Raw genomic sequence first — 17,790 nt, 5'->3', positions numbered from 1 at the left:
GGTGTATCACGATATTCCGAGAATTTTTACATTATACCGAGCACTTTGGTTCTCGGTATACCTTGTTTTTTTTTGTAGTGACATTTTATTCAATAATTTGTAATTTAATTATTTAAGTGAGTAGAACATAATTTAATTAATGTTAGGAATTTCAATTTTATAGTACACTCTTCATCCCACTCAAGATGACCCACTTTTCTTTTTGTTTTGTACAACTAAGATGTTCAATTACTAAAAATGGAAATATCTTTATGTCTACTATATTCCATCTTTCTTACTTTATTTTCACTGCTATAAAATAAAGTTGTATAAAATTCATGCTGCACAAGGAAGGGGCCATATTTGGATGTAGGGAGTACTTATGAGTATATTAGATAACACAAGAACATGTCCTATTACAAATCCCAAAATAGAAAAATTACATAATTAACTTGTTGAATGATGATTACATATCCAAATTCACACCATACAAGTTACGACAGCATAAAAGCAAACAAGTACTATAACCTTAGATACTACTAGTATTACAATTATCCCAACATAGGGAAATTATTTTCAAATGCAAACAATACATAAAGTAATATGGCATTTTAGCGACCGTACAACGCCCTTATTCCTTGAATATCATCGTTATGCAAATTCTTGATCTGCCCGGCTCCGATCCCCGAAAACATGATTGCTGCATTAACCGAGCTATGTCCGAGCCCTAGAAGGTGTCCGATTTCATGAAGCGCAATGGTTTCTAGGTCGAAAGCACCCGCAACTGAGCCAATAGACCACCTCTCGTCGGCATCATAATGGAACCTTCCATTGGTAGGTGCAAATGCATGATCTAGGACTCCACCGGGGCCATCAAAAGAGGCTCCATCTCCATGGTCGCGGCGATGGAACTCTATGATCATATCAGAGTTTTGATTGGCTCCCACTTGTGCAAAGGTGAAGTGTGTGGCTAAGTCCCATTTGTGGAAGGCACGTGCCACGGGAGCTACAGCACTTACTGGAAAGTTGGGGGAGAATTGAAAAGTGAGATGGGTTTTGGTAGGTGGCCATCTAGGGTTTCCTTGAAAGAAACTGTAGTGAGACACTGTGTGGATGTTGCTAGAGCCCGGTTTGTGTTTCTTGTCACGAGGTTGCATGTAGTTAGTGCCGTTAATGATATCAGGCACTCACATCGCGGGGTTGTCATTTTTGATATCGTTTTATCATCTACGATACCTGAGGGTTTGATGTGGTAGTTTTTTCCGGTAGGTTTTGATGGCTGATTCTAGGATCTCAACGAAATCATCATCAGTGGCATGGGTTTTGTTTTCATATCTGGGATAGCCAAATTTCTCGAGATAGGCTTTGAGCTCATGAATATCTTTTGTGTGGTTTCCCTTGTGACAAGCTTTTAATTTCTTGATGAAATAAAAAAGGTGATGATTTTTTGGCACTTGGGGTGCTCCTCTTGGCATGGCCAATTGGAGCAAGAAGAATGAAAATGAGGAAGATAAAGGAAATGGGATGAAAGATCCTAAAAGCCATGAATGAGTACTTAGAAAATGTAAGAATGTTTAATTTGTTTTGAGATACATGTTAATGCTACCTATTACACGTATTTATTGTGTTTGGCAGGGGTAAAGAATATAGAAGAAGTCAAGAAAGAAGAATTTTGGTAGTTTGAATAGGTCTTTAAGTGAATGACATTGACTTGGAATATTTGGGCGCAACATATTATATAGGGCTGACAATTTTTGACACGACACGATAACACGACACGAACCGGCACGAAATTAATGGGTTTGGGTCAGAGCTTATCGTGTTCGTGTCCTTATCGGGTCGACCCATTAAGGACACGAAAATTTCGTGTCATGTTCGTGTCGTGTTCGTGTCGGGTTCGTGTTATCCGTTAACAATGCGTGTTCGTGTTATCCGTTAACACATAATATTTTAATATTATTATTCTTATTAACACATAATATTTTAATATTATTATTCTTATTATTTTCATTTTTCAATACTTATTTTCGTGTCATTAATGGGTTCGTGTCGTATTCGTGTCGTGTTGACCCGAAACGGTTTGTGTCGTTAATGGGTTCGTGTCGTGTTTGTGTCTGAGGGTAGCGGCTCGTGTTCGTGTTCGTGTTTGAGGTTTTCTTAACGGGTCGTGTTCGTGTTTGTTGTTATCGTGTTCGTGTCATTATCGTGTCGACACGATAACGACCCGACACGCACGATTTGCCACCCCTAATATTATACCAATTCTTTTGAGCAATTATTATTGCGGTTTCAAAACGACAATTGTGAGAAATAATTAGGTACAAATCAATAATTATTTCTCACATTTATAAACCCTGTTGTTTTTATTAATCATAAGTACTAAAAAATGTTTACTGTTTCAAAATGTAGGATTTATAAAAAATGTGATAGGGTTTTGAAAATTGCAATAGTTTTCCTTCTATTATAAGGGTTTGGAACCTATACGTTGTTTTGATTTGGTAAATAAACTGATGCATAATAAAGAAGGTTTTGGCAAAATAAATCTGTAATATCTAACCTTCAATCTGCAAACGTGTTGTCATTTTCCCATTTAGCGCATTGATCGTGAGAAGATTGACTTCCTAGCAATGATGACACTGGAAATATATACAAGTCGTTCAATTGCTTATTTGCAAGGAAATTGCAATTGTAAAAGCATATTCACTAAAACGTGTTTGGTAGGGCGTGCCTAATTTCTTTTTTTTGCATGTACTACATGGCAAGGATTTCTACAACATATGTGAACAAGAGAGTACAAATTTTTACCTTTAGTGCCATGTGCTCTGAATCTCATTGTGTTGCGCTTGATAAGTACTCCGAAATTTACCGACGAGCCTAATATGAAGCACTTTCAATGCCCAAAAAATGCTCGGTATTTCCTTTACCGGGCACTTTTGCCTTATACCCTATGTTGTGCTCGATAAATATTGTTAGCAATCGCAACATAGGGAAATTTTGTTGCCACATGTAACTATAATATTAATACTTCTTTAATTCCAAAAACAGACACTTTTGGAACAGAACATTTTTTATTGTATAGTTCGGTAACTATGAGATATAGAAAGAAAAAGTTATTGGAGTATTATTAATGGAGAAAGAGACCCGGAGAAAGAGACCATCTTACTAAAGAGAAAAAATTTACTAGAAATAGAAGTTGATTAATTTAACAGGACGTGCGTGCCAAATTAGAAAGAGCGTCTATTTTTATAGGACTATATTACAAAACCAATTACTTAATTCCATGAAATGGTACGGAGGTCATTGGAAAGCGTGAGAGAATATTGTATAAGGTCTAATGTGAGATATGTAGATCAATTTTCGAACCAATCATTTATGCTAGCTCAAGCTCAAATACAACATTATAGCATGTACTCCCGTCTGCTACTGGGAGTCCCGGTTCATTTTTACTACAAATGATAGGTACACATTACTTTCTATTAATTCATTCCACTCACATTCTATTATAAAACTAATAAAAATGAGCCCCATATTTCACTATCTTTTCTCACTCACTTTCCTTTACATTACTATAAAACTAATGACGGACGTAGGGAATATAACACTTTTCCAAACTCGAGCGGGCTATTCGACACTTTTAAGGCCCAAAATAAATGACATTGAAATTCACAAAGGTTGGGTTTCTACAGTTAACTAAATGTGTATTCGGCCCATTCTAAGATCCACGATCGATATTATTTATTTGACTCAAATATAAAACCGTACAATCAATTTAACACCGAGTACGCGTTGTGTAGAAAACTAAATTACAACATTATATGAAATCAAATTAAAAGGGAATTTTGTCACTTGCGGGTGCTTGCTCCTCATGGAATAGCCTGTTGGACCAAGTAGCTCCGTTTTATCAACTCTCACCACTCATATGAAATGAAGGCGTACATCAATATATATGTTTGCTCCTTCATGGAAAACATGATGAACACATATTTCTTCTTTAACTTCTTCAATTTTTATTCTTTTCCTCTGCAAAACACAGGCTCTAGATACGTACAATAGATACATTTTTTTCATGTCTCATTCACGGCTTCCAAGATTTTTCAGACCGTCTCCTTCATCTTCCTCATTTTCATACTACACTGCAAAAAAAAATGGTACTCCCTCCGACCCCGATTAAGAGTCACACTTCATTTTTATCATATAGGTCCCACATTCCACTAACTCACTCCACTCACATTTTATTATAAAACCAATATAAAAAAGTGGGTCCCACATTCCACTAACTTTTTCAACCAACTTTTCTTTACATTTCTTAAAATCCGTGCCCAGTCAAATTGTGACTGCTAATGGGGGACAGAGGGAGTATTTTGCATGCACGAAAATGCTTGCAAATAACCAAATATGCTTGCAAAATGACATTTTGCAAGCACTTTGCGAGCACGAAGGGTGCTTCCCATTTGGCTCGTAGCACTTTTGCAAGCACATGCTGAAAATTTGCGAGCACATTGGCCGGTGCTAGCAAAATGGCTTGCAAAATCTTCTAGTCGAATTATTACATTGCAAGCACCTTTTTTGCTCGCAAATATTCTAGAACCTCTTTTGTGCTCGCAAATGTGCTCGCAAATAGATCAATTTTTCTTGTCTATTTGCAAGCATAGCTGTGCTCGCAAATTGATATTTTTTTCAGAAAATTTTACATTTATTTTTTTTTCAAATTAATATTAGAGTTTATTTTTTAAAAATTATATGAAACTAATCAAAAGAATAACAAAATTCAAAATTTTACATAAAACAAAAAATAAGTATTGTTTTACAACCAAATGAATGATCAAAATCTTCCTAAATGATTACTTCCAAAAACATAAATGTCAAAAACGCAAGCTAAATCTATTCACTTCTCCTCTCTTGAAATTTTTGACCAAGGATCTTTACCAGCTCCCGCAATTCTTTGATTTCCTGTTGCATTAACATAATCTAAGTTTAGGATCGAGATTTCCTGCTGCATTAACATAATCTAAGTTTAGGATCAAGAAAATACTTCAGATGTGCACTGATGAATTTCTTGTCGTTATTCTACCAATTCCTCTCGGCAGCCTATTTATCCAAGTATCAGCAGTTAACAATTGCATAAAAATTAGTGTATCACTATTAAATGTAGATATCTGAAACTTTAGCATGACCTTAGATACAAGTAGGAACATTTTGAGTAATGAAGTTATCCAAAGTAGAATAAAAAGATTGTCTAGAAGAGTAAAGTGTCCTAATATCTTAATTATGTACCGTCTAATAACTCTAGCTTGCCACCTCATATACAAGAACATTGAATTTAAAAGCAGGGTTGGTGCAAAATCCATTGTGCTAAGAGATTTTATTACATAACTACGGTGGAGATATGTGGATGTAGTTATACAAATAACAATCTACCAAGGAGCTGTTTGCAAATAAGTTGGCGTTAATTAAAGTTGTTAAAGTTCCAGCTGAAGGAAGTTTGATTGTTGCCATTCCTTTTAATTTGGAGTCAATGCCAAAAAGAAATATGGTTAAGGACATCTTTTAATGCAATTCCAAAGATGCTAATTTTTGTTTGTAAATATACCATGCTCGGAAATGTGCAATTATATCATGCTCGACTATATTACATTCAGTACATACTAAACCTTAAATAGAACCACAGAATACTACTCCTATTACAGAAATTCCAGTATAAGGAAATTATTTTCACATGCGAAAACACATAAATTACTTGACAACTATATATGAAATATTTTAATGATTGTACAAAGCTATTATCCCTGCAATATCATCTGCGTCCAAGTTCTTGACTTCTCCGTGGCTGAAAGTAGGATACATGATTGCTGCATTAACCAAGCTATGTCCAAGCCCCAAAAGGTGTCCGATTTCATGAAGTGCAACACTTTCTAGGTGGAAAGCATCTGCAGCTGGCTCAACGGACCATTTATCATCTTCGTCGTAATGGAACCTTCCACCAGGTGGTGCAGATGCATGAGCTATGCTTTTTTCATCAAAAGCGTTTTGAATTCCATCTCCGTGATTACCTCTAAAGAACCCTATTTCCAAATCAGAATTTTGATTGGTTTGGACTTGTGCAAAGGTGAAGTGGGTGGAAGACTCCCACTTTTGGAAGGCACTTGCCACAGGGTTTATAGCATATGAGGGAACATTGGACAAGAATCTATAAGTGAGATGGGTTTTAGTAGATGGCCATTTAGGGTTTCCATCAAAAAAACTGTAATGGGATACTGTGTGGATGTTGCTCGAGCTAGACTTGTGTTTCTTGCCACGAGGTTGCATGTAGTTAGTGCCGTTAACGATATCAGGTACCCCACATCGTGGGGTTATCAGTTTTGATATCGTTGCATCGTCTACAATACCTGAGGGCTTGATGTGGTAGTTTTTTTGGTAAGTTTTGAGGGCTGATTCAAGAATATCGTCGAAATCATCATCAGTGGCATGAGTTTTGTTTGGATAGTTGAGGTAGCCAAATTGCTCGAGATAGGCTTTGAGCTTGTGGATCTCTTTTGTGTGGTTTCCCTTGTGACAACCTTTTAATTTCTTGAAGGAATCTAAAGAGGATGATTTTTTGTCACTTGGGGTGCTCCTCTTGGCATGGCCAATTGGAGCAAGTAGTATGAAAATGAGGAAAATGAAAGAGATGGGCTGAAAAATCTTGGAAGCCATGAATGAGCAATGGAAAAAAAAAAGAAAAAAGTATATAATTTGTTTTGTGATACATGTTAATGGTATCTATTGTACATATTTATAGCCTGTGCTTGGCAGAGGAAAATAATATAAACAGAAGAAGTCAAGAATAATTTAATTTTTGGGTTTGATTGTCTTAATTGACTGACTTTGACTTGGAATATTGGGTGTAAAATAAGTTAATTGGTAAACAAAGACCAGGTCATCAAGAAAAAATTATTGTAATCCATGTAAACTATTATTGTTGTAGGTTTCGAAACGAGAATTGTGAGAAATAATTAGCTTCAAATCATAAATGGATTAAACACAGGTAATTACATAAAATTTTTGATTGTTTATAAATTAAGATTTCCAAACAAATACAATTTATAATATTACTATGGGCTTAACAGTATCAACCAATAAATATCTCTATCTTATTTTTATTTGAAGGTTAGGAAACAATGAGATTAATTGAAACTTAAATAATTAGGTCACTAAAAATCGACAGTTCAAAATTAGGTCACTAAACAGTTCAAAATGGCAAAATCGAAAGTTAATGTAAATTTGATGTATTTATAATTTTTATGGCAACCATTTTGGAAGTACTGTATCGAAAAACAAAGCAACAAGAGACTTAAGTGAGATTTATAATGTCCCGTAAATGGTGTCCAATTCAATGTTCCATTATGGAAACTACATAACTTTGGTGTTAATTTATTTGTTCCGACTCAGTTTCAATCAGTTAATATTAAGGAAAAATCCTTTTGGTTTTTAAGTCTTCTTCTCCACCGTGAAAATAAAGAAAACTACGAAATCCGAAACTAAATAGAATTAATTAAACCTAAAATCTATGGAAAGCCAAAAGATCCCAATCTATTTTCTTTTCTTTTTCGGTGGCTGTCAATCACATTATTAATTGTGCAATTAGAAAGTACGAATCTCGAAGAAGAGTTTAAGTAATTTCCACTTGATGAAGTCTTTATTTTGGAAATTATTTGCATTTACCTAGAAATTTAAAGTTATGTATCTTTGCTTAATTCGACTGCCAAGTTGAAAACGATGTCAAATATTCCTAATTCCAATTTAGTTAATTTTATTGGGCTTGGAAAATGGATCAAAACGAGTTATTATTGTCTTTTAGCATAGCGATATTGATCGAGACAAGATTGACTCCCATACGACGACGTTGGAAAAATATACAAGTTGTTCGACTGCGTATTTGCAAGGAAATTGCACTTGTAATACACAATTCTATGAAACATGGTTAGTAGGGCGTAGCCGCGTAGTCTACGGCGGGTCCAAGAAACAATGTTGAAGAGGTGGAATCAATATAAGTTGATGAACAGGGAAGAATGGAACATATTTTAACTTTATCGACAAGTAAAATTTGTGCACGGAATTGAATTATAATAGGAATTCTATGAAATTAGATAGGAATGAATTGAATAATAATTCAATACCAAATCATATAGAGTAATTGATATGAAATTAAACTCGAAGAATTTGTGCACACACACTACACACATTTTATATAAAACTAGTATCACGTCTGTGCTATGCACAGATTAATATATTTTTAAAATATTAATTTTCAATTTTAAATTAAATGATGAAACTGCATTTATCATTGATATTTACAGCCTCTTATTTATTGATATTTGGCCCATTTTATATATGGAGTTATAATTATTTGACCTTTCAAATAATAAAAATAATTTTAATTGATAGATAATTTTTAATTAAAACAACATTATTTTAAAATTTTCTAAAACTACCATTTTATATATGTATATATAGATAGATATATTCTAAATTTCCAACAATAATAATTATTTTATAAAATTATTTCAAAAATAAGAACTTTTTTTGTAAATGACTAAAATATACTATCGAAAAACTGAAAATCCCCAACTTTGTAGCATATGAAATGTAAAATTAATTTAAGATATTGTTTATCAAGAGCTATAATTTAAGATTGCACTGGTGAGACACTTCTTGGTCGAGCTTCATTTCATTTTAATCTAGTGACCCTATACACTAAAAACCCAAACCTGAAACCTAAATCATAAACCCTTAACTTTAAAATATATTCCCTCCGTTCCGGATAATTCGTCCCAGTTTTCCATTTCGGTCCGTCCCACATAATTTGTCCCACTTCACCCATTCCTACTCACATTTCATTATAAAACTAATATATAAAGGTAGAACTCACATTTCACTAACTTTTTCAACCCACTTTTCATTACAATTCTTAAAACCTGTGCTCAGTCAAAGTGACCCGAATTATACGGGACGGAGGGAGTACTCATCATGACCAACAAATGAGCCAAATATCAATAAAATTCTCCCTTTGTCCCACTTCAATTTTACTCTGTTGATCACTTATTCTATTTTGGGGGTTCTAGATCTGTATTCGATATTCGATATTTTACACTTAGTCGGCCTACTTGATAATCCTTACTGATAGTAGAGTTTTTTTTTTACTTAAAGCTTGGTTGTAAATATGTAACTAAAAAATTGTCTTAAATAAATGACCATCGTCAATATTAATGTTTAAGATTTGATAAGCCAATATCATTTATGTTATTTTGCTTTAAAAACTTTTTGTTTTTTTTTCAATTTTTACTAACTCATAATGTTAAAAAGTGACCATCATCTATATTATATTTCTCTAACGTTTTAATTAATTCATGAAAAAATAAAAATACAAAAGCTAACTAAAGAATTTGTTGATCATTGTGATATTGACATCGATTTTTTAGTCAAGAATATGTCAAAGTAGGAAACAATTCACAGAAAAAAAGGAAAGGAAATAATTCAATATTAGATTTATATTGCAACCAAAAATAGTTCTATAGAGATTTATTTGTATGCCTTACTTGTTTCTATAAATAAGAGGCTGTAAACATGTATAGTAAACAATATAATGAAAATACACAATATCGAACTCATCCTTGCGCTCGCGTAGCAAATCAAGACTCGAGACTCTAGAGCCTCGCTCGCCAGATTGCAAGATCCATCTCCAGGTTGACATGCTCTCAAAGCTTGAAACCGTCCATGTCTAGTAATTAGTATGTTAATCCCAAAAATCAAACTGTCCTCTAAGATCGAAATAAAGATCAATATCAAATCCATTCTTGCGCTCGCATTCGCATAGCACTTCGAGACCCGAGAGCCTTTCTCGGCAGATTACAAGAGATCTTGCAAGCGCTCATCCATATCCATTATTTTTTTTTTTTTTAACCAACATAATGTAACAACTTATATAAAAAAAGGTGCTGAAATGTCAATCCCAAAAATCAAACTGTCCTCTAAGATCGAAATAAAGATAAACAGGAACAAATGCACCCTTGACCTTAAGCAGAGACAGCTGCGGCCTTCTTCCTTGGTGCAGCCTTGGTACCTTCTCTAAAATTGGTCTTGAATCTAAGGGGTACATTGCGGAGGTACCTCGTGCGACCAGTTCAGGTGGTCTTTCTACGGATGGCCTTCACACTCCAGTTGTATGTGTGTGTGTCTTGTTCCTCCTCTTTCCGAAACTCCCGGTTCCCTTCCCCATTGCTGTCGCGCAGCTTCAAAAAACCTCATCCATCCATATCCATTATCATCATCTATACCAGAATTTACAGGAAAAAAGAAGTTGAAAGAAGCATAGAAAATTAATGGCATAAATGTGTGGGAAGAAGAAGATAATGGAATTCATGGAGTTTTTGAAACGGAAAAACTGTTTCTCTCTCAATAAACGTGATGTTTAATAATACTACGGCATTTATTTGTATCCATTAACTCCCTTTAAATTCATTAACAAAGAATAATTTTAATTAGATTATAATTTTAAAATTAGTTAGGCAGTTTTTGTAAATATTTTCAAAACTTCATTTTTATATGTGTATAGATAGATAGAAGTGTATTATTTAAACAAAATACATGAATTACCAAAAATTTAATAAAAATGTGTTGCTTATTACAATAAATCAGAATTAACCATTAAAAGTAATAATGACCACAGATAGAAAATGAAATGATAATTAAAAAGAGCGAACTATTATTACTACACATTCTGAACGAAACTAAGAAAACTAAAAATTAAAAAATGTCATTTATGTTAAAGAATATAAGAAATTATAGCACCTTTTCATGTGGCAGAAGCTAATTAATTTTCGTGAGAATTTCATTCTAGTGTCAAGAATTGTGATTACATAAATACCCCCAAAAGTCCCTTGGTAATTCCATAAATACCCCCAAAACTCCCCCTTTATATATGTATAGATACACACTTTATATAAAATATACATACACACTCTTCACACACTATCCAAAAAATACACACACTACACACATTACATACACACTAATACTATACACAAAATACACATTGCAAACACACTATACACAAAATACATGCATTCCACTCACTACACAAAATACACACACTGCACACAATATACAAACACAACACATATTATACACAAAATACATACACTATACACAGAATACACACATTGCACACACTACACAAAAAAATACAATCCTCACATTGCACATTCTACACACATGCTATACACAATAAACACACAAAATACACACATTGCACACACTACACAAAAAAAATACAATCCTCACATTGCACATTCTACACACATGCTATACACAATAAACACACTATATACAGTACACACAAAAAAACACACACTACATACATTGCACACAAAATACACACTCTACACAAATTTTACACAAAATACATACTACGCACACTATATACAAAATACACACACTACACATACACTATTCACAAACTGAAATTTTAAATTTGGTTTGGTTCGGTTTAAACTTTTGGCAAATTTAAGTTTTTCGATTCAGATCAAAAAATAATCTAAAAATTGGATACTTGGAATCTATGTAGTGTATGTGTGTAGTGTGTGAAGTGGATGTGGTGTGTGTAATGTGTGTGAAGTGTGAGAAATGTGTGTAGTGTAAGAAGTGCGTGTAGTAAGAGAAGTGTGTTTAGTCCATCTAAAACCAATTGGTTATAGGAGGAGTGGCCCATGAGACTTATATAGTGGATTAAGCTCTTTTAGTACACCGATTTGGGATATTTATTACATTCATCTTATGTTTCAATTATTTCAATTGTCAACACCCTCACTCACGATTGGACCACTTGGCCCAATTCTTTTTTCGTTCGGTTGAACCTCTTGACCCAAATTTTAAGTCCAGATTTACTGCTAGGTCAGTCAGTTTTTCGGTTTCGGCCCAAATATACTGCTGGGTTTAGGGTCAGTTAAGGCCCAAATTTATGTTTCGATTTCGGCCCAAATTTGACCCACAGTCGGCGACCCGCTCTGATACCATGATAGAAATCCATGGGTTCCATCCTAAAACCAATTGTTTATAGGAGGAGGGGCCCATGAAACTTATATAGTGGATTAAGCTCTTTTGGTACACCGATGTGGGATATTTTTTACATTCATTTTATGTTTCAATTATTTCAATTGCCAACATGCGTGGTGTGAAATTTTGTGTAGTGTGTGAAGTGTGAAGTGCGAAGTGTCTGTGTAGCGTGTGAAATGTGTGTAGTGTGTGTATCGTGTATGAAATGTATGTAGTGCGCGTGAAATGTGTGCAGTGTGTGTAGTGTGCGAGTGTTTTAATGCAAAATCGGTAAGTATGTAAAAGATACAAAGAAAAAATTTGAAATATTTTTAATGGAAAATAAGGCACACCTCATAAGGAAAAAAAAGTTTGCTAAAAATAAAAATAGACTAATTTTGTGAGACCACTACGGAAAAAAGGAGACTTATTTGGGGACGAAGAGAGTATCATTTAACTACTCCATATACTAATATTATAATTATAATTTTTAATATTACATAAAAATAATTAAATAAAGATGTAGTAACTATTAAGTTACCAATTATAAATGATATGCTACATACCTTATATGAGTATCATCCTCGTCCGATGCACATTTAGCGTTATTTGTTTTGAGAATGGGCATGGAATTTTATGTAGTGTTATTTTGTGAGTTAATGAAGAGAGAGTAAAGTAAGAGAGATGAAAAAGTAGAGATAGAGTTGTTTCTATTTAAGGAAACGTTTCATTTTTAATGGGACAACCAAAAAAGGAAAACGTTGCATTTTTAATGGGACATAGGGAGTATTATTTAGTATAATTCTAATACATTAAAAAATATTATTTGAATTTTTAATTTTATAAAATTCAAAAAAAAAACAAAGCTCGATTAGAGGAGGGGCGTGCTATTTGTTTGCATCCATTAGTTTGTAAAGGAATCAATACAGATTTTGTGGGACTAAGGGAATATATCTTAAATACTGATACGCTCGGATTTTGCACTGTTTTAAGACCATTATTTGGTCCGTTTTTTATGTCAAAGTCACTCTACACGTCCATTATTTGCATATTATATCTATTTTGGTATTTTGACGTGTTTTGTGAGAAATGTGCATAATTGAGCTGAAAAAGGGAGCCAAAACGCAAAGTCTGGAAATCTGGAGTCAGACGCCGACCGGCGACCGCCGCGGTTGTGTGCGGCGATCGCCGGCGCCCGGCGGGCAGATCAATGCAGCGGTCCGCCTCGGAAAAATGTGCTTGGAAGAGAAGTCTTGTCCGGCGACCGCCGGAAGATGTGCGGCGGTCCGCCACCGAGGGAACAGACTCTCTGGACTCCAACGCGGCGACCGCCGGCCAAGTTGCGGCGGCCCGCCGGAGAAAGGCGGCGAATCCGAGAAGCCCTAGATTTGCGCCCAGATTTACCATATTTTGGAGATCATTTCCTTCTACAACAAGGATTGATTTTTCCCTATAAATAAGACCTCAAGCTTTATCAAAAAGAGAGAACTTCTCTTTGCAAAATACTTCATAGAGATCAAGACCTAGAGTACTTCATTTGTGCAAGGAGTTGGAGAAGGATTTCAAGAACATCAAGAACGACAAGGATTCAACGTACGGGTTTTATTTGCTTTAGTTTTATGTTCAAATTGTCTTCCCTTCAATCTATGTTTTTACCTTATTCAATTATGTGTAACTAAACTCATAGGATTCTAGGGATGTGTTAGTAACAACTTTGGTTATACAAATTCCTTTTTCTATTTAATATCCGTTTTGTTTTTACTTTGTTTCTTCCCTAAGTAGTTTTGATGCTACATGATTGAGTCACACAATCTTGTATGATTTAATATAACTTGCTTCATAACTGTGACAGAGTTCTAGCGAGTTAGATCCACTTAGTAGACGCTAGAGTTAGCTTCCCTTAAAACGACACTGTTAATTGAGAGTGAGGACTTTTCAAGGGTCTTAGGAGCTTTTTGGAGTTACGTGTTAGGATTGACAACACTAATTTTGTAATCAACGTTTGTATCACATGAGCATAAGCTAGGTGACTCGTCCTTTCAAAGCAACAACTGTGCTAGGGTATTGTAGTTGGAATTTTGTATAACCATATCTGTGAACACACATCCCTGGGATTCCCTTGTCTCTATCGTCTTTCTCCTTGTTTTATTTGCTTTTAGTTGGTCTATGCTTTTTATTGTTATTAGTTTTCCAAAAGTTTTCAAAACCTACTTGTTTTTCTAGATAGTAAATGAGTCTTAGTAGAGGATAGACACTTTGTGTTCGTCTTCCCCGTGTTCGATATCCAGTACTAACCTTTAGCTATACTATATATACTCTGTATACTTGCAGGTTTATTTAGTGCTAATAAAAAGTGCATCAAATACTAGTACTATAAGTTTTTATATACTTCCTCTGTCCCTTAAATTTTGTCACACTTTGACAGGAATGTAAGTTGAAAAAGTTAATGGAGAGTATGTCCTACTTTTATATATTAGTTTTATAATAAAATGTGAGTTGGAATGAGTTAGTGGAATATGACGTCCATTACTAAAAATGATAAAAATGTTAAACGTGACAAATTTTGTGGGACGCATGACAATGAAAAAATACGACAAAATTTAAGGGACTGAGCGATTAGAATCGGCCCATACTGGGAGCAAATATTATAGGTAATGGGCCAAAGAATTAATTGACAATGCTCAGTTAATAGACTTTGAAAAATCCAACAATAAAAAAGGTTGCCCAAAAACTAGGAGTCTAGTAAATGAAAAGCCTCCAAAAGAAAGGCCCTCCAAAAGCAATACGGTTTGTGCATGTTTGTCACAAAAATATGTTTTTGTAATATACTCCCTCCATCCCCAAAAAATTGACAAACTTGTGAATGACACGGGTTTTAAAAGAGATGAAAAAAAGTAAGAGAAAGAGAAAAAAGGTAGTGAAATGAGCGTTAGTGAATTGTGGGGTCCTGACTCATGCTATTTTTGCAATTAAAATGTCACTCACAAGTGTACAGGATAAGTAGCACGTGGCAAGCTAAAACTATCGATCCACGAAGACTAAAATGCCGGTTTGAATACTGTAATGCAATGTCAAATACTATTTAGACTAGGAAAGGGGGTTTTGGATTTCCTAAACTAAGAACAAAGAGCAAATAAGAAAGTAAAGACAATTAACTAAATAAAGCAACTAAAATATGGTTTTCACATAAATTGGGAAAGGTAGGGATATGAATCTGTTAGTATGGATCACGGGTGTCACCTAGGGTCATGCTCATCTATTGGGTCTCATGTGTGGTTAGGAAAGTCAGAATAATTGGTTAGACCCCCTCTCGGGTGCATCTAACTCGTTGGTCGGACTCTAATGTCGGAGTCTCCTCCTTACAAGTCAAGGCCGACTCCCAAGAACAACGGACCCAAGCCCTCTCTCTAGCTCATGCATCTCTCGATCACATGTAATACACGGAGTTGTTGATTACCTAACCATTCTAATCATGCATCTCACGATGACAACAATTAGAACAAGATGTATCAAATTGGTCGCTAAGCAATTAGATAATAAGAGCTTCATAACCAACAAAACCAACACAAAGACAAAAACAAAAGGAATTACAAAGGAAATGGAAGAAAACACAATAGAAAGATAAACTAGAACTTCCCCCCAGAGGTGGGATTGATGGTGGGGGGTCTTCTCCTTCAATCTCTTGAGAGGCCTTCGCCTAAAAATCCTCTTCATTCTCTTGTTTCTGTTCAAAATCGTGGTTGGGGAAGTTAGGGTTCGAAGTATGTGAAGTCCCATTTTATACTTGGAGTGAAAAATGGGCAAAATAAGGAGTCTGTCAAAAACACCCGACTGGGTGATCTGTGACTGTCTGGAACTCAAAACTCGCTTCAAAACACCCAGGCGGGCGTTTCTTCAGATGGAAAATGCCCGACCGGGCGAACTCTCTGTCTCTCGATGTGTATTTCCAGCCAGAACGCTCGGGCGGGTGATTCTACGCCTAGAAAATGCCCGGGCGGGCTAATTCTCTGTATTGTCGCATTCAACTCCATTTAAGTTCGTTTTTGACCTATTTTTGCATCAAGACTTGGACAACCTAGTTCTCTCTAAAAATAGCAAATAAGTGGGTGAAACCTAAACTTTATACCTCAAATTACTAAACAACTCGTGATAATCACCCACCTAAACATCCTAAACTATGAGTTTGTCAGGTCCACATTATAAATGATGTGTATAATTATTATTTGTTGAAAAACGTTCCATATTTAAACTTTATTTAATTCTGGAGGACGACCCCAAATGGTAAAACTAGTCGTGTGGAGTATGATTCTAGAAACATAATTTTTCATAGATAGATTAATTATGTTACTATATATGTTTGAAGAGTTATAATCAATGTCGAACCAATTTTAAAGACCGAACTGTTGAACCCGTCATGGTTAGCTTGTTTTAGGTCATATTAAAACATTGTTAGTTTGTTTTAGGTCATGCTCATAAAATTCGGATTTGAAAAATACGGATGTCATAGTTAGATCATTTTATGTCATACTTACTATCATGACTTGTTTACTAAGAATGACCTATATGTTCTCTAAATATGTCACGACCGCACTTTGCTAAGGATAGCAAAGCCGGAAAACCGTGACTAGGGGTGGAAAATAAGAAGAGAGGGACAAAAAGGGGATAAATAGTGACTCAATACTCATTCAGAAATAAAGTGGAAACAACTTCAAATTAACTCTTGATCACTAGAATTGGAATGGAATTTTACTATTCAATTATCAGAGTATAGGAGAACAGTCAATGTTATCCAAAACCTTAGTATGCAACTGAATGAACAAGGTCACATGTGTGAAGACATGCTCCTCCGAGAGCCTCTACTTCAAATAAAAAGGAAATCATCAACTTTGCTCAGCATTCTCCATCGTCACTGCTCAACCTGCACATTTAGAAATATATGCAGGGCTGAGTATAAAAATACTCTGTAAACACATTGTCGAAATATACATACATAAAATGAAAATATTGTCATGCCATCACACTAACACTTGAGGGTTTTCTCTAAAAAGGCCCGAGCTTATTAAATTCTTTGTGAGCTAAAGTTCGACTGATCGGTCTAAGTTCTTTTGTACTTCTGCCATATCTGAACACCAAGTGCCGCGGAGATGGTGCTCTCCCATGGTCACCTACATATTTCTCCAGCCGGGGAGGTGGCCACCACCCAACGGCCTCCACTATATCATCTTTGTGTCGTGGAAGGTGGCCACCTTCCACGGTCAGCTGTGTACACTAATCCGAGTAGGGACACCACCCTCACTCGGATTCGAATTCGATTCTTACGTTCCAACCAAACAGATACGCTCCATACACATGAAACAAATCATTTATGGCAAGACAATATCATTTGCTTAAATAACAACATAAGTATACATTTTCATCCACATTAGTACGTAGGATAGAAAAATTCACCTCGTTCGTTTAATTCCCTTAACATGAATTTCACGATCCGACCTTAACTTGCGGAGATAACCTTTTTGGAAACATCACAATATAGTATAAAATACTAATCAAACTTCAAGAAATTCTTAAACTATAATAGGAATGCATGCCTCCTAGATAATCCTTTTTATTTTTCACTTCTCCTTTAAAAAAAAACTCATATTTAATATCTCTTCCTCCACTATTCTCGGGTTTCAAACTCAAATCTTATTTTGAATTTTACCCTCACGCAGGACTTAGGATAAAATATTTTTCTTTCAAACT

The 17,790-nt window shown here is 34.9% G+C and overlaps 2 pseudogenes; both read right to left on the bottom strand.

Annotated features, from left to right (window-relative positions):
* Positions 1-532: 532 nt before the first annotated feature.
* On the bottom strand, positions 533-1,524 carry LOC125209373 (metalloendoproteinase 3-MMP-like; annotated as a pseudogene).
* A 4,047-nt stretch (positions 1,525-5,571) lies between these two features.
* On the bottom strand, positions 5,572-6,703 carry LOC125216139 (metalloendoproteinase 3-MMP pseudogene; annotated as a pseudogene).
* Between the last annotated feature and the right edge of the window lie 11,087 nt (positions 6,704-17,790).

The sequence above is a fragment of the Salvia hispanica genome, chromosome 3 (assembly GCF_029641045.1).
Source record: "Salvia hispanica isolate PSC_SH4W2 chromosome 3, Shi_PSC_v1, whole genome shotgun sequence".
NCBI classification, from domain to species: domain Eukaryota; kingdom Viridiplantae; phylum Streptophyta; class Magnoliopsida; order Lamiales; family Lamiaceae; genus Salvia; species Salvia hispanica.
Note: the sequence above shows the minus strand (reverse complement) of the source record. Positions and strands in the feature narration are given on the sequence as shown.